The sequence below is a fragment of the Phascolarctos cinereus genome, unplaced genomic scaffold (genome assembly GCF_003287225.1).
Source record: "Phascolarctos cinereus isolate Bilbo 61053 unplaced genomic scaffold, phaCin_HiC Scaffold_7;HRSCAF=346, whole genome shotgun sequence".
Taxonomy (NCBI): Eukaryota; Metazoa; Chordata; class Mammalia; order Diprotodontia; family Phascolarctidae; genus Phascolarctos; species Phascolarctos cinereus.
This window is the reverse complement of record NW_027556180.1, coordinates 30,999,689-31,026,851: the sequence shown is the minus strand read 5'-3', so window position 1 is coordinate 31,026,851 and position 27,163 is coordinate 30,999,689. Positions and strand designations below refer to the sequence as shown.

The 27,163-nt window shown below is 38.9% G+C and overlaps 1 long non-coding RNA gene across 1 annotated transcript; it reads left to right on the top strand.

Annotated features, from left to right (window-relative positions):
* Positions 1-16,376: 16,376 nt before the first annotated feature.
* LOC144454786 (uncharacterized) lies at positions 16,377-24,339 on the top strand. Its single transcript, XR_013483327.1, has 4 exons — positions 16,377-16,723; positions 22,058-22,181; positions 23,078-23,414; positions 23,998-24,339. It is a non-coding gene; the product is annotated as an uncharacterized LOC144454786 (long non-coding RNA).
* Positions 24,340-27,163: the final 2,824 nt, after the last annotated feature.

The following is a 27,163-nucleotide window of genomic DNA, read 5'->3' as shown; positions in this document are numbered from 1 at the left end:
ATATGGCAGCGAAGAGTCATATATTTCATGAAGAAGTATAGTCTGGCTCTCCCACCATACCAGACCTAATTCTGATCAGGAAATTTTTTTTTAAAAAGGCACAAGGAGCCATTTTTCTAGCCCAGGGAAGCAAAGGGAGACAGACAAAGAAGTCTGAGGATGCAGGGCATGAGGTCTGGTCAGAGAATGCTGTGGATGGAACATTCCAGAGTCTAGTTTGGAACGAGGGCAGGAAGAAATAGCGGAGGTTTCTTGAATTAACACAGGATGCAGGAATGAGTGCCATCTGGCAGCTCTGTTTGGTACTACCTAATTCCAAGTCTACACCTTGAGATGGAAAAGAGGAGTGGTCCTTAGTAGCTACTATGTACTAGGCCTCAGCTGGATACTGAATAATATACAAGTTCAAAAGCAAACAGTAGGCATGCGACTCTGATCCCAACAGCAGAGCAGGGACTGAGTTCTAATCTCTAATCCAGGCTTAAGCCTTCAGCCAAATAAGCAGGGCAGGAGCCCAGGCCAAAGAGGAGACTATAGTTCAGATATTCTGAATCTATAGAGCCTCCCAGTAGGCTAATAGTAGCTAAGTCCAGCAACAGTCTACCTGAACTCCCAATAAAGAACAAGCTGACCTGGGTCAAGAACTTGGGCAGCTGAGACGAGGAGGGCAATGAACAGGCTTTGCCCTGGGTCATGTCACTTTGGGAGTATTGAAAACTTACAGCTCCCCAGCCAGAGTGGTGAAAGCAACAGAAGATGGAAGAGGGTAAAATTTCAAGACATACATTCCCCCCTAGAAATGTGCAGAGCCCAGACTTACTGTAAACTCCAACGTTGAGAAGTAGGATGTAAGAATGAGAAAACAAATTTTTAAAAAAGAATCTTAGCTGAAAGAAATATGATGGTGACAGGAAACCTCAAAAAAAAAAACCTAGAAGAAGAGCACAACTTAAAAAAATAAGCAAGGCTAAGAGAAAAAATGCAGCTTTAACATAAATCCAACCAGGATTCCTGGAAGAGATAAAGGAAGAGTATAAAAAGAGCTAAAATGATTTTAAAACCAAATAAAAGCAGTAAAAGAAAACATGGGGGAAAAGAAATGAGAGTTGTGGAAGAAAGATAGGAAAAGAGAATTGACAGCTTGGAGCAAGAAATATAAAACCTTACCCAAGAAAATCATTCTGAAAATTAGAACTGACCAAATAGAAGCTAATGATTCCATGAGATATAAAGAAATATTAAAACAAAATCAAAAGATTGAAAAAATAGAAAAATGTAAACCATCTCATAACAAAAATAATGTTCCCAAACAAGACTGAGGAAAAATCATTTAAAAATCATTCACTACCTGAAAATCATTACCAAAAAAGAGTCTGGACGTCCTATTTCAAGTAATCAGAAAATAAAATTTCCCAGATCTCTTAGAATCAGAGGGCAAAGTAGAAATTGAAAGAATCTGTTGGTCACCTGTTGATAGAAAACTCAAAATGAAAACTTCAAGGAACATAATTCAGAGCTTTCAGATGAAAGACAAAAAATACTTTGAATAACCAGAAAGAAAGAATTCAAGTACTAAGGAACCACAGTCAGGATCACACGTGATTTAGAAGCCACCACTACAAAGAAGTGAAGAGCTTTGAATATAATATTCCAGAAGGCAAAAGATCTAGGCTTACAACAAAGGATAACTGCTAAACTGATCTTATAATCCTATGAGGGGGAAAAAGGGTTGTTAAGGAAATAGAGGACTTCCAAGCATTCCTGATGAAAAGACCATACAAAGTCAAGAGATTCATAAAAAGGTAAACATGAGCAAGTAAACATAAGTTTTAACGAGGAGATGATATATGTATCCCCTCAGAACTCTGTTATTATCAGGAGTCATAAAGGGAGTCTATTTAAACAGAGCGGCTGGAAGCAATTCTATTGTGCTTTGATGATCTTAAAAGAAGGAGGAGAAGAGGAATGCATGGGAAAGGAGAGAAGGGAGAGGAATAACGGGATATATTCTCTCACATAAATGGGGTGCAGAAGCAGAAGTTCACCCAACAAGGAGCAAGGAGTGGGAGAATGCAGGCAACACTTGAACCTCATTCTTATCTGAACCGTTTAAAGGAGGGAAATACACATACAAACACAGTTGCACATAGAAATATATTTCAGTCAAAAGGGAAATAGGAAGGAAAGGAGTTAAGGGAAAGGCAATGAATTAGAGGGAGATTAGGTTAAGGCAAGAACTAAATAGAAGCAAAATGAACTCTTAAAACAGGGCAGGAAACAAAGAGAAGAAAAATAAGAGAAAAGGATGGAGGGAAATAGACAATTAACAATCATAACTGTGAATGTGAATGGAATGAACTCATCCACAAAATAAAAGAAGATAGCATAAAGGATTAGAAATCATAATCCAACAAAATATTATTAATAAGAAACACATTTGAAACAGAAAGATACACAAAGAATTAAAATAAGGGAATGGAGCAAAATCTAGTATGCCTCAACTGAGGTAAAAAAATTCATAGAATTCAATTGTAAATCCATCTGGTTCTGTTTAAGGGTAACAATCATGATCTCAGACAAAGCAACAGCAGAAATACACCTAACTAAAATGGATGAACATTTTGCTCCCAGGTTGTTGAAGAGTGCTACAGACAATGAATCAGTAGAAATACTAAACATATACAAACCAAAAGAAAAGTTAAATGAGTTATAGGGAGAAATAGTAAAACTATAATAATGTAGGACCTATTTATTCCTCTTAGATCTAGATAAATCTAACCAAAAATAAATAAAGGACCTGAATAGAATTTTGTAATAGATAGACATAATAGGCTTCTGATTAATATTAAATGGGAATGGAAAGGAATATTCCTTTCCCCAATATGCATAGAACCTTTACAAAAACTGACCTTGTATTTGGAGATAAAAATTTCACAAGTCAATGCACAAAAGCAGAAATATTAAATGCACCTGTAACCAATCATGCAATAAAATTACCCTCATAACTAATGAGGAAGAAATAGAGACAATTGTTGGGAGCTAGTTTGCCCAACTATATGGCAATAAAATTGGCAATCTGAATGAAATGGAAAAATATTTATAAATTGTCCAAATTAACAGAATAGGAAATAGAACTCTTAAATAACCTTATCTTAGAAAAACAAGTTGAACAAATTATAAATTAACTCAAAAAGGAAAAGCAAAACAGAACTAGACGTATTTACAAGTGAATTCTATGAATCATTTAAAAAACAATTAATTCTAATCCTACAAAAATTATTGGAAAAATAGGAAAAGAAGGGCCTTACCAAATTCCTTCTATGTCATAAATATTGTCTTAATATTCAAACCAGGAAGAGTCAAAACAGAGAAAGACAATTATAGACTAATATCCCTAATGAATATTGATGCAAAACTTTTAAATAAAATATTAGCAAGGAGATTATAGCAACATAACACAGAGATTATACACTTTGACCAGGCTGTATTTATCCCAGGGAATTCAGTTCCATATTAGTAAAACTATAAATAATGAACTATATTAACAACAAAAACAATACAAATTAAATGATTATATCAATACATACAGAAAAAATGTTTTCCAGTCAGTCAATAAATACTTATTAAATTCTACTACATGACAAGCATTGTGCTAAGCACTGAGAATGCAAAAAAGAAAAAGAAAAGATAGTTCCTGTCCTCAAGGAAGAACAACACACAAAAGAAAGTTGAAAAATGGGGTGGGAGTGAGATGGGGAGTGGGAAGGTGAAGTGTACAGGGACATGATAAAGTCCAAATACAAAGGAGTACTGCTGTTTAGGAAATTTGAAAAGATGCTATACTCATTTGTTTTTTAAAAAAAACTCTAGAAAGTGTAAGAATAAACAGAGCTTTCCTAAAAATGATAAATAATATTGATCTAAAACCAAGAGCCATCATTATCTGTAATTGAGATACATTAGAAATCTTTCCAATAAGATCAGAGGTAAAGAAAGGATGTTCAATATCACTATTACTACTCAATATAATGCTAGAAATGCTAGCAACAGCAATAACACAAGAAAAAGAAACTGAGGCAGTAAGCATAGGCAAAGAAGAAACAGAACTGTCACTTTTTGCATATAATATGATAGTTCATTTAGAGAATCCTAGAGAGTCAATTAGAAACTAATTGAAACAATTGGCAACTTCAGCAAAATTGAAGCATACAAAGTAAACCCACACAAACCATCAGCATTTCTGTATATCTCCAAAAAAAGTCCAACAACAAAAGATAGAAAGAGAAATTTAGTTTATGATAACTATGAACTGTATGAAATACTTGTGAGTCAACCTGCCAAGACACACAAAGCAACTATATGAACACAATTACAAAACACTCTTTACACAAATAAAGGCAGATCTATAATTGGAGAAACATTAATCGCTAATGGGTAGGGTGAGCCAATATAATAAGAATGAGAATAGGTAAATTAATTTATCTATTTAGTGCCATACCAATCAAACTAACAAAACACTACTTCACAGTAGTCAAGTAGTACAAAGTTGTTGGGAAAATTAGAACCAATCTTGCAGACACTAGGTGTAGACCAACATCTTACATTACATACCAAAATGAGCTCCAAATGGGTACATGATTTCAACAAAAAGAGAAGCATAATAAGCAAATAAAAAGAGCATGGAAGAAATTACTTGTCTGATTTATGGATAGGGAAGGGTTCTGACCAAACAAGAGATAGAGAGGTTGACAGGAAGTAAAATACAGAATTTTGATAACAAAATTTAGAAGGTGTTGCACAAACAAAACCAAGGCAGCTAATATAGAAGAGAAGCAGGAGATTGGGGAGAAATCTTTGTAGCAAGTTTCTCTGATAAAGATCTGATTTCTATGATACGTAGGGAATTGAATCAAAATTTTAAGAATAAGAGCCATTCCCCAATTGACAAATGATCAAAGCTTATAAATAGGTAGTTTTCAAAGGAAGAAATCCAAGCTATCAATAGCCAAATGAAAAATTCTCTAAATCACCAATAATTAAAGAAATGCAAATTAAAACAACTCTGAGCTACCACCTCACATCCATCTTATTGGCAGAGTTGACGGAAAAAGAAATGACAAATGCCAGAGGGACTTTGGGGAAACAGATATATTAATGCAGTATTGATGGTGCAGTGAAATAGTCCAGCCATTCTGGAAAGCAATTTAGAACACCAAAAGCTAATAAACTGTACGTATCCTTTGACCCAGTAATATTGTTAATAGGTCTATACCTCAAAGAAATCAAAGAAAGAGGAAAGGGATATATATGCACACAAATATTCAAACAGTTCTTTTTGTGGTAGCAAAGAAATGGAACCTTGACAGGGTACAAGTTATGGTATAGGAATGTGATGGAAAACTATTGTTCTACAAGAAAGAATGAAGGATATGGTTTCTGTAATATATAAAAAGTTCAAGAGACATAATTTCTGGGTAATTAATCATTTTATTAATCATGCTAGTGGAAAATTAATAAAAATGGTCAGTGGCACTCTTGAATGCCAAAGACTTCTCATGGAACCCACTCAACATTTACATGCCCCTGTAAGAGTGGGTATTCCTGAGGGTGGAAATCAACTCCGATTGGTTAACAAATAATAAGAGAATGAATACTATAATGAGAAGTAGGCTTATTCTAATGAGGGTCTGGAGGACATGACTGCCCCTTTAGTTTTGGTCAAAGAGACCTACCTATACACATATCATCCTGCCTAGGGTAATCTAGACAAAAGGGGGAAATCCACTTTTATCCAGGCTTGTCTGACTAAAACACAATGGGCTGGAATCCATCAATTCACCTAAACTAAAATTTCTTTACCTTTTGAACAGATCTGAGTTTTGCCAGTGGGGTATATCTGTCCAAGATTTCATCTCTTTATCAGCCCTGTCCCTCAAAGGCTGCTTGAATAGCCTACAAGGAATGAGGAAATAGAAGGGGGAAAAACCTTAGTTCTAATTCAATAATTGGTTATTAACATAAGAAAGAAATAATCATTTCTCTCATTCTAGAGAAACCTAGGAAGACTCGTCTGAACTGATGCAAAGTGAAATGAGCAGAACCAGGAGAACAATTTATACAATAATTACAGTATTATAAAGACAAACAACTTTAAAAGACTCAGGAACTCTAATCAATACAATGATCAGCTACAATCCCAGAGGACTCATGATGAAACATGCTACCTACCTCTGGAAAGAGAGACAATGGTCATGGCCAATGCAGAAACTTGTTTTACTTGACTGTAAAAAAGAGACAATTGCAATAGTCTAAGTGAGAAGGGGCGAGGGGCCCAATCTAGGGAGGTGTGAGCAGAGAGAAGAGGATGCGTGCAAGAGAGGTTGTGAAGGTAGAAACAACAAGATTTGACAACAAATTGAATACAGGGGGGATAAGAGCAGTTAGGTGTCTCGAGGGTAATGGGCCTGGAATCAGGAAGACCTGAATCCAGATCTGGCCTCAGACACTCACTAGCTGTGTGACCCTGGGCAAGTCATTAACCTCTGTCTGTCTTAATCCGCTGGAGAAGGAAATGGCAAACCACTCCAATATCTTTGCCAAAACAAAACAAAATAAGCACACAAAGGGGTCAATTGAACAACTGAACAATAACAGACCACAAGAGTGAACAGTCAGGCATAACACCGAGTTGTGAGCCTGGGTGGTTGTCTGGGAGCATCTTGGTGCCCTCAGCTGTCTCGATTAGGAGCTCCGTGAGGGCAGGGACTGTCTTTTGCCTTTCTTGGAGTCCCCAGTACTTAGCACAGTGTCTGACTACATGGAAGATGCCTAATAAATATTTGGCAGACTGACCTTGTGCCGTAAAATCACCCGATTCCACCAGGCAATTCCACTAAAAGCACTTGCTTCTGCAACTTTGATATGGTAACAATTGGAATATTGTGCAGAACATGAGTTTTTCCATTTGTAAGAATAATCAAAGAGCTAACCTGATCCACTTTCCCCAGTGACTATAAAACATCGATCATCTCTCCCTTGCCTTTCCTTTCAAATCTCATGTGTTTCAATGTAGTGCAACTTAGATGGGTATTTCCACTTATCTTGATGTGAGATCTCTTCAAACAGCGTGAGCAGGAGTCAGTTTGGACATAGTACAATTAGTATTGAACTTGGAGCCAGAATACCTGACTTCCTGTTCCAGTCTTGCTACTAGCACAACTTGTGACCTTGGATAAATCACTTGCTGGCTCAGCGGCTGACTACCTCTGTGACTCTGGGCAGATCAATTAATCTCTCTGTGCCTTGGTTTCTTCATTTGGAAAATGGGACCATTGGACTAAGGCTATTTCCAGCTCTAAATCTGTCACCCTGTTGTCTTTTTTAATTTTCTCAAAAACTGATGATCAGACTATGCTTTTTACATATATACAAATAAGCATGGAACTGCCATGAATCACTGAACTGTAAATACATCAAATATTATGTACAATATATGAAGCACTATCTCCAGTAGGCTTTGGACAGCCATTCCAACTGCTAAAAGGAATGGAATGATATCACCATTTACAAAAATATGCTTATTTATAATATATAATGAGTTTTATTCATCTTCTTTAGAAAGTTGCTAATTCCCTGTTTCTAGGAATCTAGGAGAGACTACTGTAGAACAGGACCTTTCAGAATCTCAGCATAACTGCTATTTCCCCTTATTCTCAGATTTACTCACTTTAACATGTTCTATAACATTTATTTTTTTAATATAGATTTTTTATTGGTATCTTTTTGCGTCACCCAGTTAGTATCCCTTCCTTCCTTCCTTCCTTCCAGAGAGCCATTCCTTATAACACAGAATTTTTAAAGGGAGGAATAGAAAAAAATTCTGCAAAATCAATTAATACATTAAAAAAATCTGACAATATATGCAATGTTCCTTTACCTTGGACCTCCACTGCCATTCCTTCTGTAAAAAAGGGGGGGAGGGGAGGGTGGTGCTTTTTCACATCTGTTTGCCAGGGACATGTTGGTCCTTTGTAATTCTGCAACTTTCAGTTTCAATTGTTTTGTGGTTGTTCTTTCCATTTACATTACTGTAATTATTGTACATATTGTTTTCTAGGCTCCGCTTACTTAACTTTGTACCAGGTCATGTCAAAGTTCTATTGTATTTAAATAAAACACACGACTTGGCCTTTAGCTTTTAAGAGCATTTATTTGGATTCTGGCAGCAAAATATTTATTACCTTAACCCACTTACAGGGGTTCTAACTGTTCCCCCCAATTCAGGAGTCTGTGGATAGATTTCAAGGAGGGGCTGTCTGTGAACTTGGATGGGAAAAAATACATCTTGATTTTTATGAATCTCTAACTGAAAATGTATAATTTCCTTCAATTATGACTTAAAAAAAACATTCTGAAAAGAGGTCTGTAGAACCTTACTGGGCGAAGAGTGCTAGATTTGGAGATGGAAAATGGGCATTTGAGCCTTGGCTCTGCCACATAACCTGACCTTAAACAAATTGCTTTTCCCTTTAGACTTCATGTTTATCACCTGTAAAATGGAGCCAGATGATCTCCAAGCTCCCTTCTACCTCTCAATCCATCACTCTGTGATTCTGTGACCTCTCTTAAGTCTCAGTTTGCTTGTTTATAAAATGAATAAGTTGGATGAAATGACTGCTAAGCGCCTTTCAATTCTAGCTCTCTATAGTATGGAGGACAGGAGCCGGGGTCACGGGCCTTCCCTTCTCATTTGAACTTTTCCATTGGATCTTATCATACATTCCAGAGCATGTAAGTCAGCGTCCTTCTATTTTGATATCCTTTCCTCCTCCCCATCCCCTTTCTTTCTATTCTCCCTACTTTGCACAGTGTCTGGTACGTAGTATTTAACAAATGACGTTTGGCTTATTAGCTAATAGGATTCCAAAAGACCACAGACTTAGAACTGGCTGGAACCTTAAAAGTCATCTAGTATTTGACAAATAGGCTAGCACTGCCTAAAGTGCTTAAGTGATTTGACCAAGGTCACACAGACAATATGGTGCAGTATCATTCTCAGGTTTGGTTCCTAGATCTACCATGAATAGATGTGTTTTCAGTGGTGCCAAGCCATTCCGTAGAACAAAAGCCCATCTTTTTACCACTAATATTTTCCCAATGGTGAGCAGGAGTCTTCCACAAGCTGAGGTTGGCTACCACGTCTCAACTAAGTCTTCTCTTCTCCAGGCTTAACACTTCCAGTTCTTCTAGGTGATCCACATTTGGCATGAAGTCAAGGTCTTCATCACCCTGGCTGCTCTCCCTTAGACACTCTGTAGTTTACCAAGCTCCTGTCTAAAACAAAATAAATGGCGCCACAGAGGACCCCAATCTAGCGTGGCCACGGACACCTGTCAGCATCCCAGTACCCAAAAGGGCAATTTTATTCCTCATTTATCTACCCCACTTATTCTTCCACCCCTAGGAGTTTCTCTTCACATTAGGAAGTCAAGACTCTGTGATTTTCTTTGTGTGGGAACTCCCTCCACCAAGGCAGATTGTAGTCGTTCTAAAATGTGTTTTCTAGAGCTGCCTGAGCCTCGGAGAGGTTGGGATCTACTTGTGGTCACAAAACTAGTAAGTGTCAGAAGAAGGATTTGAGCCTAGGTTTTTCTGTCTCCAGATGCAACACTCCCCCCACTTCCATGCATTCTATGCTGCCACAGATACGGATGAAAATCCATACACAAGTGAGAGGATTAGGAGAGAGTGCCCAGGCTGATGAAATCCTGGCTCCCCCAAAGTATCAAAATCAAGTCACTTGAGATTCTAAAGAGCATATCATATACTGGGGTATATGAACATACGGAACAATATAATACAATTAAGAAAGACCAAGTTGAAAAATGCAGAGAAATATGGAATGCAGAACCAAAAAAACACATTTATTAAGTACTTAACTAAGTTCTAGGATACGAAAAAAAGGAAAGAACAGCTCCTGCTCTCAAGAAGCATACATGCTAATTAGAAAAATAGATTTTAAAGTATTAATTAGATAGGTATAAACATATTTAGCTTTTTTGATGTGAGTTTTTAATGAGCCCTGTTATTCATTTGGGATTTTGTTGAGGTAGAAGGTATGGAATGCTGATCTAAACTTGATTTTGGGTTGTTGTTTTGTTTTTTTTTTTACCAAGTACTTTTTCCAGTTTTCCTGATAGTTCTTGTGAAATAAGTCTCCCCAGCAGTTTATGTTTCTGGGCTCATTGAAATGATATGAGAACTTATTTTTAGTTCTTGCTTATCTATTGTATTTCAGGGGTCTACTTAACCTTTTTTTTTTTTTGGTAAAAGGCTCTGTGATGTAAATGACATGAAATTATCAACAGTTCACCCTCCTGCCTTCATATGGCTTTGATGATGTTTGTGAAGGATTGAATGAGATAGCGTATATCCACTGCTTATTAAAACTTAAAGCATTACATAGACTAGCTATTATTAAGATTATTATTGATAAGGGAAAATTGGATTTACATCTGTTAGAATGTAGGCTCCTAGGAGTAGGGATTGTGTCATTCTTTTTATTTATATCCCCAGTGCCTAGCACATAGTAGGTGCTCAGTGAATTCTCTGTGGATTGATTCACTGAATCAGCATGTTTCCATCACTCAACATCTTCCCCTGAGTTAGAATCCAATAACAGACAATAACACTATGTCTCACGGCTGGTATGGTCTGACTTGGTCCCTTATTTCTCTCTTTGGAGGTCAGTTCTTATAATAACAATAACAATAACAACAAGAACAATAAATGTGGCAGTGTTCAAACAAGGCATTTTGAATACGTTGTCTCATTCACTCCTTACAGTAAGAATAGCATTTATATAGTGTTTTGCAAGCATGTTATCTCATTGATCCTCACAATAACAACAGCACTTATTACATAGGTTATATGTAAACACTATCTCACTGACCCTCATAATAATACTAGCATTTATATGACACTTTGCAAAATACCAACCATGTTATCTCATCGATCGTCACAACAAGGTGAAGTAGGTGTTGTTATCCCCTTCTGGATCACTGCCTCGTCGTGGTGAGGTCTTGGGTAACTCAATGAAACTATGAGCTTATACAGAAGAACCCTACAGGAAAGAACTCAACAGTACCAATAACCATAATGGTGCGGTTGCTGATCTAGAGCCAGACAGCTTGAAGAATGAAGTCAAACGGGCCTTAGGCAGCATTGCTAACAATAAGGCTAGCGGAGGTGATAGAATTCTAGCTGAGCTATTTAAAACCCTAAAGATGATGCTGTTGAAGTGCTGTACTCGCTATGCCAGTGAATTTGGAAAACTTAACAGGATTGGAAAAGATCTGTTTATGTCCCAATCTTAAAGAAGGGCAATGCCAAAGAGCGTTCAGGTTACCAAACAATTGTGCTCATCTGATATGCCAGCAAGATTATGCTTAAAACTCTACAAGCTAGGCTTCAGCAATGCATGAACTAAGAATCAGCAGAAAGACAAGCTGGTTTTCAAAGAGACAGAGGAACTAGAGATTAAATCACCAACATTTGCTGGATTATGGAGAAAACAAGGGAGTTCCAGAAAAACATCTACCTCTGCTTTATTGACTACACTAAAGCCTTTGACTGTGTGGATCAAAATGTGGCAAGTCCTTAAAGCGATGGGAGTGTCAGATCATCATTCCCAAGGAAACTGCATGTGGGCCAAAAAGCAACAGTTAGAACCAAACATGGAACAACTGCCTGGTTTAAGATTGGGAAAGGAGAATGACAAGGCTGTGTATTGTCACCTTATTTATTTAACTTATATGCAGAGTACATCATGTGAAATGCCAGGCTGGATGAATTAAAAGCCGGATTTAAGGTTGCCAGGAGAAATATCAACATTCTCAGACGTGCAGACAATACTACTTTGGTGGCAGAAAGTGAAGAAGAATTAAGAAGCCTCTTGATGGTGGAGAAGAGAGTGTAAAAGCAGACTTAACATTAAAAAAAAACAAGAACTAAGATCATGGTGACTAATCTCATCACTTCCTTGCAAATAGAGGGAGAAGAAATGGAAGCAATACAGGCAATGGGGTATAGAAACCTATCCCACCCTATAGGAAAATAGAAGGTGAAGGGGATAAGAGAAGGGGGGAAGATGGAAGGGAGGACAGATTAGGGGAAAGGGTATTCAGAATGCTTGCCATCTTGGGGTGGGGAGAGGGACGAGCTGGGGAGAAAATTTGGAACTCAAAATCTTGTGGAAGTGAATGTTGAAAACTAAAATAAATTAATTAAAAAGAAACAATTAAAAAAAAGAAAGGGAAGCAATGTCAAATTTTGTATTCTTGAGCTCAAAGATCACTAGAAATGGCTACTGCAGACATGAAATTAAAAGACTCTTACTCCTTGGAAAGAAAACTATGGCAAATCTTAACAGCATGATAAAAAAGCCGAGACATCACGTTGCTGACAAAGGTCTGCATAGATAAAGCTATGGTTTTTCCATATGGTTTTTCCAGTAGCAATGTGTGGCTGTGAGAGTTGAACTATAATGAGAGCTAGCACTGCAAAATCAATGCTTTCGAATTGTGCTAAAGACTTTTGTGAGTCCCTTGGACAACAAGCAGATCAAATTAGTCAATACTTTAAAAAATTAACTCAGACTACTCATTGGAATGTCAAATACCAAAGCTGAAAATACTTTGGCCACATAATGGGAAGACAGAACTCATTGGAAAAGACCCTAATGTTGGGAAAGATTGAAGGCAAAAGAGAAGACAATGGTAGAGGAAGAGATAGATAGATGGTGTCATGAAAGCAATGAACACGAGCTTGGACAGACTTTGGGAGACAGTGAAGGATAGAAGGGACTGGAGTGCTAAGGTCCACAGGTTCATGATTAAAGGAATGAGCAACTACAAAATGCCCCATTTTTACAGATGAGGACACTAAGGCTTGGGGAAGTTAAGGGACTTGTCTCTGTTCAACTAAGTGTGTCTCTGAGGTAAGATTTAGACTCAGATCTTCCTGACTCAAAGTCCAGCACTTTATCCAGTGCTCCATGTAATTGTCCAAACTCACTCAGTCAACATTTATCTAGTATGAGGGAATCAATTAGAATGATAAAGTACATAGGGGAAATAGGAAATTAAAATGAAAAACAGAAGAATATAGACAAAAGAAACATAACCTCCCTTCCTGACTCCCAGCACTTCAATGATGTGGGTTGAGATGCATCATTTGCTTTCAGTAAGTATTATAGATTTAAAGCAGGAAGGGATTGTAACATAATCTAGTCCAAATACTTCATTTTACAGACGAAGAAACTGAAGCCAAAAGAGTTTTAGTGACTTGCCCAGGGTTACACAGGTACTAAGTATCAGAGTCAGGATTAGAACTCATGTCTTTTGACTTCAGAACCATTTTTTTTCCCATTGTACTGTGTGCCTACATGATTATTCATCATCATTAGAAGACGCAAACATTTTCATCAGGTAATCTCAGGTCAGGAATGCTTCTGAATGTGGAGGAAGGTGTGGAGAAAGAGTCCCTGCTGTTGGTCAGTAGCTATTGTTTGAGCAGATGTCAGGTGACAGGGGAAGGCTGTTGAATGGTTTGTCTGATTCCTTCTGTACCACCCATCCTGGGAGCAGTGTTTGTTTTCATAGCTGGAGTACCAGATGCTTCATCAGCAAAACCACAAGATTTTTGCATGCTCCCAGGCACCAGAAATGCTGTCCAAGGAGTCTCAGCCATGTGAATTTCTGAGTCTTCTCGTAATCCACACCCAGGATGTCATCATTAGTGTTTGTTGATTCAGTGAGTCCCACAGAGTGTTGAATCATCCTTCTCAGGAGTCTGATGCTCACTAAATTACATGGACAGTTTTAATGATAAATCAGTGGGAGTTAATCAATAGCATAAAAAGCCAAGATGATTGCATGAGCTAAGCTCCCTTTTGAGGAATTCCAAACTAATTGACGTTCCCCAGTTCCCCATCTTTATATAATATCACAGACACTAAAAAGTAGTGAGTTTGGAAGACAACTAGCAAAAGTCAAAGAACATTCTGGTATCGTGAGGCATGAGAGACATCTATAGTAAGTGCCAGGGTCCTTCGACCTCTGGTTATAAGGTCCCCCCAACATCTGTAGTCACAGCAGAAAAAAATGTGTTGTCAAGGATGTAGTCATCCCTGCCATTGTGATTCAGTGCTATCACTGCCCTGTCTGGCACTCCTGACCCTCCTCAGTCTGACATTTCATTCTGACATCACACTACTTCCCTTCCACATATGCTATGGCAAAACCAAAGTAAACCATTCACAGATCGGCTCTGCCTGTTGCTTATACTGTCTTCTATGGCGAGAATGAATCATGTGACCGAACCCTACCACCAATTCCATCTGTGCCTGACAATCCTGTTTATAACCTTCTGAGCCCACTTAAGGTGTCATTTCCTTCAACAAGCCTTCCTCCCCTCCCCCACAAGCAAAAATAAATGAAATAAGAGCCACATTCAATCCAACAGGCTTTTATTAAATGCTTACTACATGTCAGAAGACTCAAAGACAAAAGTGAAATAATCCTTGTGCTCAAGGACTTTACATTTTCCTGGGTGATAAAACATATGCACACAATAATACAAAATGTATGAAATAATTTTGAATGGGTTTTGTGTTTCTTTCTTAATGGATTGGAAAGGGAAAAATATGAAGCTGAAAATAAAATTGAATTTTTAAAAATAACAAAATCAATGAAATGAATGAAAAATAATTCGGGGGCATGGAGAACACCAACAACTGAGTAGCGCAGGAAAAGGCAGCCAGGTGGCTCAATGGATAGAACGCCAGCCCTGGAGTCAGGAAGACTCATCTTCCTGTGTTCAAATCTGGCCTCAGATGCTTACTAGCTGTGGGAACTTGGACAGGTCACTTCATCCTGTTTACCTTAGTTTCCTCATCAGTAAAATGAGCTGAAGAAGGAAATGGCACACCATCCCAGGATCTTTGCCAAGAAAACCCAACGGGATGACGAAGACTCAGACACAATTGAAATAACTGACAACCACAAAGGATAGGAAAGGTCACATGGAAGAGGCAGTGCCTGAGTGGAGTCTTGAAGGAGGTTAAGAATGCCAATAGGCAGAGGTGAGGAGGATGTGGGGAACAGTCTGCATAAAGGGACAGTGGCAGGAGACAGAATGTTATCTATAAGGAACAGCAAGTAGACCAGTTGAAATGTGGAGAGGAAGTCACATGAAATAAGCCTGGAGAGGCAGGATAAAGCCAGATTGTGAAGGCTTTAAAGGCCAAACAAAGAGTCTGTATTTTTTCCTAGAGGCAACAGCAAACCACTGAAGCTTTTTAAGCAGAGAGACCAATAGTGATACCTGGGCTTTAGAAATATTGATTTAGCAATTGTGGGGAATATGAATGGGAGAGGAGAGAGGCCCCCAGGGACTGAGATGGCCCATGAGAGACTGTAATATTGTACACTTTCTCTTCTTGCTGTATCTTTTCAGTGAACACCCCTTTGCAAAAACTAGTAGATATTAATTGGTTAAATAACACTGGGGCCCTCATCACTGTAGGGTATCTGCGATATAAGGAAAATATTATCTATAAGAGTGGTAACTGATAATGGGGACTTGAGCCAATGGCATTAGAGAAGAATCCCATAATCCCTTTGGGTTCCATGTTAGCTCTGCTCAGTGGGATCTGACTCATCAGAGCAGGAGAAGGGCTAAGGATCCTCAGAGCTTATAAGGACTATATGTGTTTTTACCTTTCTTTATATCTCCAGTTGTGCTTAGTACAATGCTTGACAAATAGTATTGATAGGAAAATAAAAGAGAAAAGAGAGGATAAAAGCAGAAACACTAATTAGGAAACTATTACAGTCTAGTTAAAAGCTGATGATGGTCTGAACTAGGTGGTGGCTATGTGAGTGGATGCTCACACAGGATATGTTGTGGAAGTAGAATCAACAATATTTAACAATTGATTGGATAACATGAGTAAAAGAGAGGGAAGACTCTCCAAAGCTGTGAACCTGGGTGGCTAGAAGCATGCTGGTACCCTCCACAGAAGTAAGGAAGTTCAGGAAAGGAGTGAGTCTGGAGGGGAAATGAGTCCCATTTTGGACATGTTGAGCTTGAATTACCCATAGGACATCCAACTTGAAATATCCAATAGGCAGTTAGTGGTCTGGAGTTGGAGCTCAAGAAAGAGACTAGGGCAGCATATAGAAATCTGGGAATAATTTGTTTACAAATGATAACTAAATCCAAGGGCATTGATGAGATCACTGAGAAGATATGCCAGGATTGAGCCCAGGATTTCACTCATGCTTCACTGATTCACAGGATGTGAATATTGGTTCAGGAAAGGACACTTAGAAGGGGCAGTCAGACAAGTAAGATGAAAACAGTGAGAGAACAGTGTCATAAAGACCCAGGGAGAAGAGATTGTCCAAGAGGAGGGAATTGTCAACAGTGTCAAATGCTCAATAAAACAACCACTGGTAACCTTGGGAAGGGCAATTTTAGTTGAGCGGTGGTGTTAGAAGCCAGATTACAAGGGTACGTACGAGAAGTGAATGGGGTGGGGAGGAAGTGGAAGGAAACTTGTTTTTCTTTCTCTAGGAGTCTGGCTGTGAAGGAGAGGAAGGAGGATGATAGCTTCAGAGAACGGCAAGGTCAAGTGAAGGTTTTTCAGAACGTGGGAGATGTAAGTATGTATCTAGGCAGTCGGGAAACAAATAAATGGATTAAGAGAAACTGCAAATTAGAGAACCAGAGGGAAGGAAGGGAGGGGAAAGGAGGCCATTGAATCAAGGGCATAAAGAGAGGGCTGACTTCGGCTAGTAGAAGGGCCACCTTTTCCTTTGAAATTGTAGCAAAGAATAGGGGATGACCACAGGATCACAGTTCTAGAACTGGAAGGGACTGAAGAATCCATCTCCTCCAATCCCCAGAGAAGAAAACTGAAGCCTTTTGAAGTTAATTGACTTGCCTGTGATCACATAGGTAGTAAAGACCAGTTGTTTCTTTAACTCTGATTTACTGACACCAAAGTCAGTGCTCTTTCCCCTGTAATATGTTCCCTCTCCTAAGCTGAGATTTGAGGTATAACACCAGGGAGAAGAAGATTGCAACATCTTCTATATTCTTGGTTAAAGTATGAGGTGACATTCTCTGCTGAAAGAGATGTTGGAGGTGGCGATTAAAGGTAAGAGGAGAAGGTTTGGAACAGTTGATGGTGGGAGTATAATAGATTAAATAAGGGAAGAATGGAAGGATTCCCATGTTGAGTGTCCAGTTGAGAATAGATAACATATATTTGTATTGAACTCAGTAAGCATGGTTGTTTTATTTCTATCCGTGTTCAATAGCATTAGAATAGGAGTAGAGAAGGCAGTTGGAGGTGGCAACCTAGAGTTGGGATTTCTTGATGTGTGAGCAGCAATATGGCAAAGGAGCAAGGGATTCAAAAGGAAAGGAGAATGGATGGAGGAATAAGCTCACCCAATGGGCAGGACTGAGAAGAGATCGTAGTGTAGCAAGAGCAGGGGTGATGATGGGCTGGTAACATTCTGAAGGGTTGAGAGATAGCAGGTCACAGTTAAGATGTAAAACAGGTTTGGGAGGGGTAATGCATAGGGAGAGATGGAGCAATAGGAGATTGTGATTGGATAAAAGAGTTTCAAAGTTCTTGATCATGGAAAGGTATGGCCATCTCTGTGTGTAGCTCAGGTGGAGGTGGAAGAGTAGGTCACAAGAGTCAAGGAAGTTAAGAACTGGGAGGCTGGGCTATTTAAAGGAGCGCTATTGTGCATGTGAAGTCCTCCAGTATGAGGGAAGGAGTTGGGATGGAAAGGGAAATTGTGAACAATGCCTCTACAAAAAAGAGAGTTACAGATTTGTAGTCTTCTAAGATAGTATACATATCATTTAATCCTTGCGTTGAGTAAAACTATGATTATTTAAGCATGGGAGGTGGGGCAAGGATAGCTATGATCAAGTATTTAAAGAATGGTCTTGAGGAAGACAGACTAAGCTTTTCCTGTTTGGCCCAGAGGATAGAACTAGAAGAAATGGAGTGGAGAAGGAGGGGGTGAAAAGGGAAGCTGCCAAGAGGCCAAAGGAGCTGTCCAAAAGTAGAAGGAGCTGACTTGAGAGGGGATTTCTTCTTCCTCCTTTGAACTCTTGAGGCAGGGGCAAGATAACCATTTGTTAGGTATGTTGTATAAGGAACACTTTTTCAGGGATGGGTCAGATTTGATGGTCACTTAGGTCCCTGCCAGAGCTCAAATTCTTCGATGCATTTATTAAGTATCAATCAATAACCATTTGTTAAATGATGACAGGAACTGTGCTAAGCATTGGGGATAAAAAGAAGAGGCAAAAGTTCCTGCTCTCAAGGAGCTCACAATCTAATGGGGGAAACAACACACAGACAGATACATACAAAGCAAACTATATATAGGATAAATAGGAGATAATTAACAGAGGGATGAACTAGAATTAAGAGGGGTTGGGGAAGTCTTCCAGTGGGACTGTAGTTGGGACTTAAAAGAAGCTGGGGTGGGGGTGTCAATATTCAGCGTAGAGGAAGGACAACATTCCAGGCATAGAGGACAGCCAGAGAAAATGCCCAGAGGCAAGAGATGGAGTGTTTTGTTTGTGGAACAGCCAGGAAGTCAATGTCACTGGATTAAAAAATACATGATGGGAAGTAGGGTGTAAGAAAGATGGGAAGATAAGAGGGAGCTATGTTATGAAGGGCTTTGAATACTAAACAGAGCGTTTTGTATTTGATCTTGGAGGCAATAGGGAGCCTCTGGAGTCTATTGAGTGGAGGTGGGGTTGACATGATTGGACCTGTGCTTTAGGAAAGTCACTTTGGTAGCTGAATAGAGGATGGATTAGAGTGGGAAGAGACTTGAGGCAGGCAGATCCACCAGCAAGCTATTGCAATAGCCCAGGTGGGAGATGATGAGAGCCTACACTAGAGTGGGGGCAGTGTCAGAGGAGAGAAGGGGGTGTAATGGAGAGATGTTGCAAAGATAAAATTGACAGGCCTTAGCAACAGCTTGGATATGAGGGGACAAGAGATCAGGGGAAATCCAGGATGATACCTAAGGTGGGAGTCAGATGGACTGAGAGGATGGTGGTGCCATCTACAGTAATAGGGAAGTTGGAGGGTGTGTATGTGGAAGGTTTTGGGGAAACGATAATGAGTTCTGTTTTGCACATTTTGAGTTTAAGATGTCTACTGGGCATCCAGTTTAAGATGTCAGAAAGGTAATTGGAGATGTGAGCTTGGAGGTCAGCAGAGAGTTGGATTAGGAAAGGTTGATTTGAGAATCAGCAACATAGAGATTATAATTAAATCCATGCTGATGAGATTATCAAGTGAATTAGTGTAGAGGGGGAAGATATATCTATAAGTATTTGTTATGAAGTAGAACAACTCACATTTATGTACAGCTTTAATGTTCAAAGAGCACTTAATATACCTTAATTCATTTGACCGTCATAACAATCCTATGAGGTAGGTGTTGTAGGCATCATCAATCTCCATTTTATAGATGAGGAAACAGACTCAGAGGCTAAGTGACTTGTCATGGCCACGTGGTTACTGAGTGTCAGGAGAAGGGTCTGAACCAAGGGCTTCTTGACTGTACTGAGCTACGGTACCATTCTCTCTCTCTCTCTCTCTTTCAGTAAAATGCAATTTCTTGAATTGGAACATTACTTCTAGTCAAAAACAAAATAACTTATGAATGACAGTGAGCCAGTTGTAGGAAGAAGTTCAGAAACTTTGGTCTTTTAATATATGCATTGCCAAAACATTTTCAGATTTTACAAAATGGCAGCCAGAGCTATTGTCTTTCAAGATCGATTAACCTCTCCTGGCTCCACAATGACATCTTGTGGTTAATTGCAATTGCATTCAAAGATGTTCTGTTGGCCAAGGAGGGTGAATCATTTTTCAAGGACTGGGTAAGAGAGAGAAAGAAATAAAAAAAATACAATAAGTATTCTGTTATCTTTGAAACTACTTATCAAAAAGAGTCTATTAAGCCACACTTCCATACACCTCCCCTGCAGAGCAAATTGATGAACTTGAGCTGTCCAATGATGCAAAAGAAACTTCTGAATTAGCAGGGAAAGGATAAATTTATACCCAGTAACATTTAGGCATTATTTCTATTTTATCACATTCTAATTTCTTAGAATTTGGAAATCTATATGAAGCATATGCATGTGGTAGAACAGGAATTGGGATAGGTGACTGATAGGAACTGTGATTTCTTTGGTATAAGGAACTCCCAGAGGAGTAACTACCCTTTACCAATGCTGTTTAGTGCCCTTGTTCACGGTCTTACAGCCAGTATGTGTCAGAGACAGAACTGGATCTCAGATAGTCCAGGCTCTGAGGTCAGCTCCATGATACTATCTTGCCTTTCCTGTGGACAGAGGAGAGCTTTCTTTCCCATGAAGCTTAAGGAAAAGATGCTTTCTAAGCTGAGGAGAGGCAGAGAGGAGGGTTACCTGGTAGGCAGGCACCAGGGGAATATAACGTTAGAGAATTTAGGCCACTTTAAGTAAGAATCAGCCTTCCAAGGAATCTCTCTGGCAGTAAGACTAAGGGAGGAAGGATGGTCAAGCATCTGAACAGTCACACTTTCCAGTCTTCTTTGCTGCAAGAATTGCAGAGTCATGAAAAATGGTAGCAACCCTCTTTTAGACAAAATACTTGATTAGTATTTTTTTTATTAGTATTAAGAACAAGTATATGAGCATAGCTGGGGCTCTGCATTAGAGCTGATCTCTGGAAGCTTGGCCCTGCCCTCTGTCAGAGAAGACAAAGTCTTTAGGCAAGTTCAAAGCTAGCATAGAGTCATCAAAAGCTGGCCCATCTCTTTTTTTGAGATTCCAAGTATATATAATGTGGGAACTGGTCCAGGTGAATAGCTAGGGAAGCCCCAGGGGCTCCTGATGCCCTACTTAAGTGGCCAAGTGCTCCTCCCCATCCTGTTCATTTATTCTCTAGGAGAGGCAGCCAGGAGTTCATATGGCATGTACATGCTCCCAGCTGCCTTCGTGGGGGTTCCACATTAGGTCTGGTGCTTCTCCAGGTCTGAGACACAGAGCGCATCAAGGAGGGGATATGTTCCATAGAGTCAGCCTGGGGCCATGTTTACTACCTGATCCTGTGAGCATCAGAGCCTGACAGCTGACCAGAACACTCCATTCCCCAAACACGTCACATGAAGTTGTACTATAATAATAGTCCATATTTATGAGCAGGATCACAGTACTAGCAGCAAGAGTACCAGATGTGGGGCAAGAAGACCTGAATTCAAATCCTCACCTTGCCACTCACTGCCTTTAAGCATGTCTTTCTATGCTTCAGTTTTCTTATATATAAAATGAGGGGGTTAGATCTGACAGCCTTTAAGATGTCTTCCCACTCGAAACCCAGGATCCTATAGACCAACTTAAAGTTTACTAACTGCTTCCCTCACAATGACATGGAGAAGGCAGTAATATTATTATCCCCATTGACCAGGTCTTGAAACTTCTCTCTTCATAGCCATTTGACGTGATGATTAAGTAATTTTAACCTGGTCTTTCACTCCAAAACCCTTGACCTAGTTTCTTTCTTTCCTGGTTGAATTGCTTTGGTCAGCTCCAGTTTCTTGTGTTATAATAATCGCTCTATGAAAGTAGATTCTATTTATTGTGCACTTGTAGTCTAGTTCCTACAAATCAATCACCCAGTCAATCAGAAAGGATTTATTACAGGCCTGGTGTGTGACAGACCCTGTGCTAAGTACTTGGGGGATACAAAGGGAAAAAAATGGTTCCTGCCCTGGAGGAGCTTACATTCTAAAACAGTTTTCCTTTTATTCTTCGCATCTCTAGTGTTTTCCGTCTAAGGCTTCATCTCTCTCCCAGGTCCTTCATACCTTTACATGAATCCCCTCTTGTATTTAAGCCTTTCAGAATCCCACCTTGGCTTGCTGCACTCATCCTGTGATGTCTATTATAGCAGGTACCCCTTCTCCCATGCCTTTTCTGAACAACCATTAGAATATGAGAGTTGGTGTGGAGGAGAATGGAGTAGATTCAGGAGTGGAGAAGAGAGGAAGTGAGAGAGAAATGACAAAAGACAGGTAACATCTTTTCTCTTTTCCACACTCTTGGTACCAAACATCTCATTACCCCTAAATAGTACGATATTTTCCCAAAGTTGCCAAGCAATTCAAATTAATTCAACAAACACTTAGTAAGTGCCTACTATATGCAGGCTTCTATGCTGAGAACTATCTTCTCCTAACACACTGGGAGTGGCTTAGTGGATAGGGGACTGGACCAAGAGTCACCTCAAACACTTCCTATGACCCTAGACAACAGAAGGGAAGAGAAGAGAAAGAGGCTAAGGAAAGTAATAAGCATTTACACAGCACCTACTATGTGTTATGCAAGTCACTTAAATACTCTGTGCCTAAGTTTTCCCATCTACAAAAGGAGGAGGTTGAACTCAATGGCCTCCATGGTCCCTTCTACTTCTAAATCTACCCTATGAATACAAGCCTTGTCTGCATATAGACAGAAAAAGAAAGGAACAGAAGCAAATACATATACTATGCCTCATTACTCAATGGGAGCAGTTATTTGTTTTGTAAAGAGACTTTGAAGAAAATGTGACCTTAAAGACCTTCCCATAAGTGAAAGAGGCTCATGTCTTGCATTTATGCCTGTGATATACAAAAATGTGTGACCTTCAAAAGCAATGATATAAATCTATATAGTCACTCTATACTATATACACTTTGAATACCTTGGTGAATACAAAAATAAAATGCACATAATATTTTATATTCTAAGAATCTACATTTTGGTTATTTAATAACTTGAGGTCATATTAACTGAGAGGAAGAAACAGCTGGTATTTTATAGTGACTTTATTTTGAAGTTCTTCAGCTCTTTGGAAAACTGATTATTTGTAAGTCTGTTTGGACATCTGGATTGTTTCTGGCTTCTGACACTATCTCCTTTCCTGTTTTAGAAATTGCCGTATCCTGGGAGCAAGAAAATCCAACACAGCCCCATTGGTGCAATTCAGAGGAGATGTTGTACCTGTCGATGGATCTGATGATTTTCTTGTAGAAGAAAAGGGAAGAGGGAGAGGAAGACTTGCCATGTAAACCATACTTCCCAGACGTCGAGATACCTTTAGAGATAGAAATTATTATAGTAAATTCTCTAAATAGTCTCAACAACATTAAGAATTTTCAAGTTAATTTTCCCTAGTAAACAAGAGATATGAGAGTTGGTGTAGAGGAGAATGGAGTAGATTCAGGAGTGGAGAAGAATGGAAAAGAGAGACAAATGACAAAAGACAGGTAATATCTTTTCTCTTTTCCATACTCTTGGTACCAAACATCTCATTATCCGTAAATAATACAATATTTTCTCAAAGTTTCCATGAGTTGGAAGTCTGGGACCAATTTGCTATGGGACTTTTGAATCCACAGTTACAGGGACCATGCCTTAGATTTCATTTGCTCTTTCCTCTCATTGAGAGTCACTGTAGGTCAATGAAAGAGCTCAGGCTTAAAGGCTAGAGGGACCAAGGTTCACATCCCTTCTGAGATACTTACAGTGTGACCCTGGACCAGTCATTTAACCTCTTAAGGTCTGTTTTCTAATCTGTAAAATGAGATAATAATACTTCCAATACCTATCTCACAAGAGTGGTGAGGGAAAGGGTTTTGAAGACCTTAAAGTGATATAAAAATGTGTTGTCTTAATTTATTTCACTGCTCATATTTTCAATATCTGAGACTATTAAGACTGGGTGGTAGAAATTCATAATTATTCTTTCCTCCAAAGTGCCAATTATCAGAGGCACAGCCTAGGGGAGAGATAGGAGACAGAATGTGCCTGGCTATCACTATCACCACCTTGCCTGCCATCTTCCCTCAGATGCTGATGGAGACATCCCAGGACTCTGAAACAAAAAGCCTTGACAATGGCAATGATCTCAGCTTAGTGTCTGCAGCTATCACAGAAAGTGACTCATGTAAAGATATGACTCCCATAAGAATGACTCCCATGGGAGCTATAGCCACATCTTTGGAAGACCCAGAAAAGAAAATTCTTGTCACCTAAGTCCTTGTCATTGTAAAATGGTTCAACAAGAAACTGATATGATTTTATAAGTGGAAATGACATTCAAAAAGAGAAATTATCTGCTTTGCCACTGCACCCTAAGGACCCTGGATCCCTTCTATCTGATTTGCAGCTGAGAGTTTCTATCTATGTTGTCTTCTCCATTAAAATGGGACTTTCTTGAAAGTAAGGATTAATTTACTTTTTTATTTGTATTCCCAGCATTTAGCACAGTGCTTTGCACACCGAAACTGCATAATAAGCGCTTCACTCCTTCATTCATTATCTAACACTCCTTTTCAGTTGTGCTGAGGCTCAACTTTATCTTTCACTATTAGCAACCTAGCACACTGAATTTTGCTTTCAGTATGGAAATAATGCTTCTTTTTTTGGGGTGTTATACTTGGGTGTTGCTTAAAACATACCCGTAAGGTGATAGGGAGGAATCTCAGATCAGTGATATATCTGAAACACAGCCAAAACTCACTCTGAAAGAACCAACTTACCACAGAATCAACCTTTACTCAAACATTGACCCCTTGCCACATACAGACAGTACCAAGTGTTGCCACAAGATGCCAGACACCTGGGGAATGAACATACAGACACACATCCTCTCCCCAAGTTGTTTACCTATCAGTTACTATGTTCTGGTAGAATTGAATTTACTCCTTGGAAAAAAAGTGATTGTTTCTTTTTTTCTTTTTTCACTCTTTATACCCTCAGCTTCTAGCCACAGTGCCTGTGATTAATACCTGCTTTTTGATAGATTGATTGATTAACACACCAAGACAGAGGTAAAAAGACATACCCATACCAGGGAAGATTCTCCTTGGAGAAATTCACATAATGCACAAGTACCATTCCTATGCCCTGTCCTTACCTGGGTCTTACTCTCACTCTGAGGCTAGTCTAAACTACCTAAAGTTTCCAACATTGGCCAGTCTAATTAAATCTACTAGCTTTTGTAACAACTCTTCCTCTTCCTTCAGTATTCCTGTTCACCCTGTTCCCACATCCACTGCAAAGGTGGAACAGTGGCATTTAGCTGCTAGTAAGTAAATCCATTGTTTTAGTAGTAAACCAGGTGGCTGCTCAAGTTCACCAAAGTTGCTGACCCTGGTATCAATAGCGGGAGGCTGAGTCCCTCCCAGTTGATTCTGTGTATGTCCATCACATTTGATGGGTGTACTAAAAATGACCAAATATATAGGGGGAAAAAAACTAGAAATGGAGTGGGGCTGGGATGAAAGAAACAAAAAGCAAATGGAGAAAGAATGAAGAAAGACCCGGGCCAAGACAAGAAATAAATAGGAAGCCAAATTAATAGATTAAATGAAAGCCAAGGAAACCTATACTCATTATGAGGTAAGGGAACCCAATAAAATATTACAACTATGAGGGTTCTATATTTAGTAATATCTCAAGGGAAGTAGCTCATGTTCCATGGTTCATATTAAACACAAATGCTGAAAGCACGACTGGAAGATACGCAGTGAAAAGTAATTTTGATTTGGCTAAAAAGAGGTTGGAGAATCCATTGAGAATTTAAGTTAACTAATAGTTTCTTTTTTTTATGTTCAGAGTGTTATTACAGGGAAAGAAAAAGCAGAATTAAATGAAAAAATCCATCTAGCTATGTTTCTTTCTCACAGATGTGAAATCTTTATTTTCATCCCCAAAGAACAGTTCAAATATTAAGAAGCTTCAAAGCATCAAGGAAATCCAAGTAATATGATTTTTAAAAATAAGAGAATTAATAAGATCAAAAAGATTTTGGGAAAGAGTTTGATTTATAATTGAAACATTTTCCAATAATCCCCTGTAATTCTACAATTTCTTACTTAAGGTAGGGTTATACCTTATAATCATAGATTCCTAGCACTGGAAGGAATCCTAAAAGTCTTTTTGTCTAATCGTTAATCAAAACATGTGTCACCTCTAAGACATTACCAACAAATAGCCATCTAGCTCTTACTCAAAGATTTTCAGTGACTGAGAACCTATTTTGAATTTTTGGACAGCTCTAATTAGAATCATAAATGTCAAAGCTAAAAGGGATCTTGGAGATCAATAAGTCCAACAGTCTTACTTTGCAAATGAAGAAGTTGAGGCTTAGAGATATTTGTGACTTGCCTGAGGGTCACAAGGTAACTATTCTGTCTCCAAATCTAGTGCTCTAACACCTTGTTGGAAAGTTTCTCTTTGTATTGAACTGAAATCTGCCTACCTATAAATTCCAATTTTTGGTCCTTACTCTGTCCTCTGGGACCAAGAAGACCTTCCCTTCTAACATGTGAAGACAGCTTTCATCCCTCTTGGCCTCTTCCCACCACTCTGCCCCAGTTTTCTCTTCAAATTAAGACTCTGATTCTCTCATTAGATTATTGTATAGAATCATAAGATTCAGAGCTAGACAAGGATCAGTTTTTACAAGGGATTAGTAATTTTACAAGGGAGGAAACTGTGGCCCAGAGAAGTTAAGAGACTTGTCCAAAGTCACATAGAAATTAGAAATAGAGAAGAAATTTGGAGCTATGCCTTTTAATACCACATTCAGGGCTCTTTCCATTGTATTATTCCATGTTTTCAAATTCCCTCACCCTTTTGTTTACTCTGTCTTGGAATACTCCAGTCGTTTAATGCCTTTTTTTTTGAAACACACATCCAGAACTGAACACAATACTACAAGGGTAATCATACTGCTACTATACGTAATGAGAAGTGTTGAAGAGTGGATAGAAACTTGGGTTGAGTCCCATTTTTAACATCCTTCATAAGTGACTCTGGGCAAATTATTTAACCCCTCAGTGCCCCACACAACTCTCTAAAACAATAAAAAGTTGCAGAACAGTAGCTGATCTCCATTGGTAGAAAGTGTTTCTACTACCATAGCTGCCTAATTTGTCTCTTTGCCTCAAGACTTCTCAGTCTAATCCATTCTCTGCTCAACTACCAAAGTGGTCTGATGGTGTCCAGC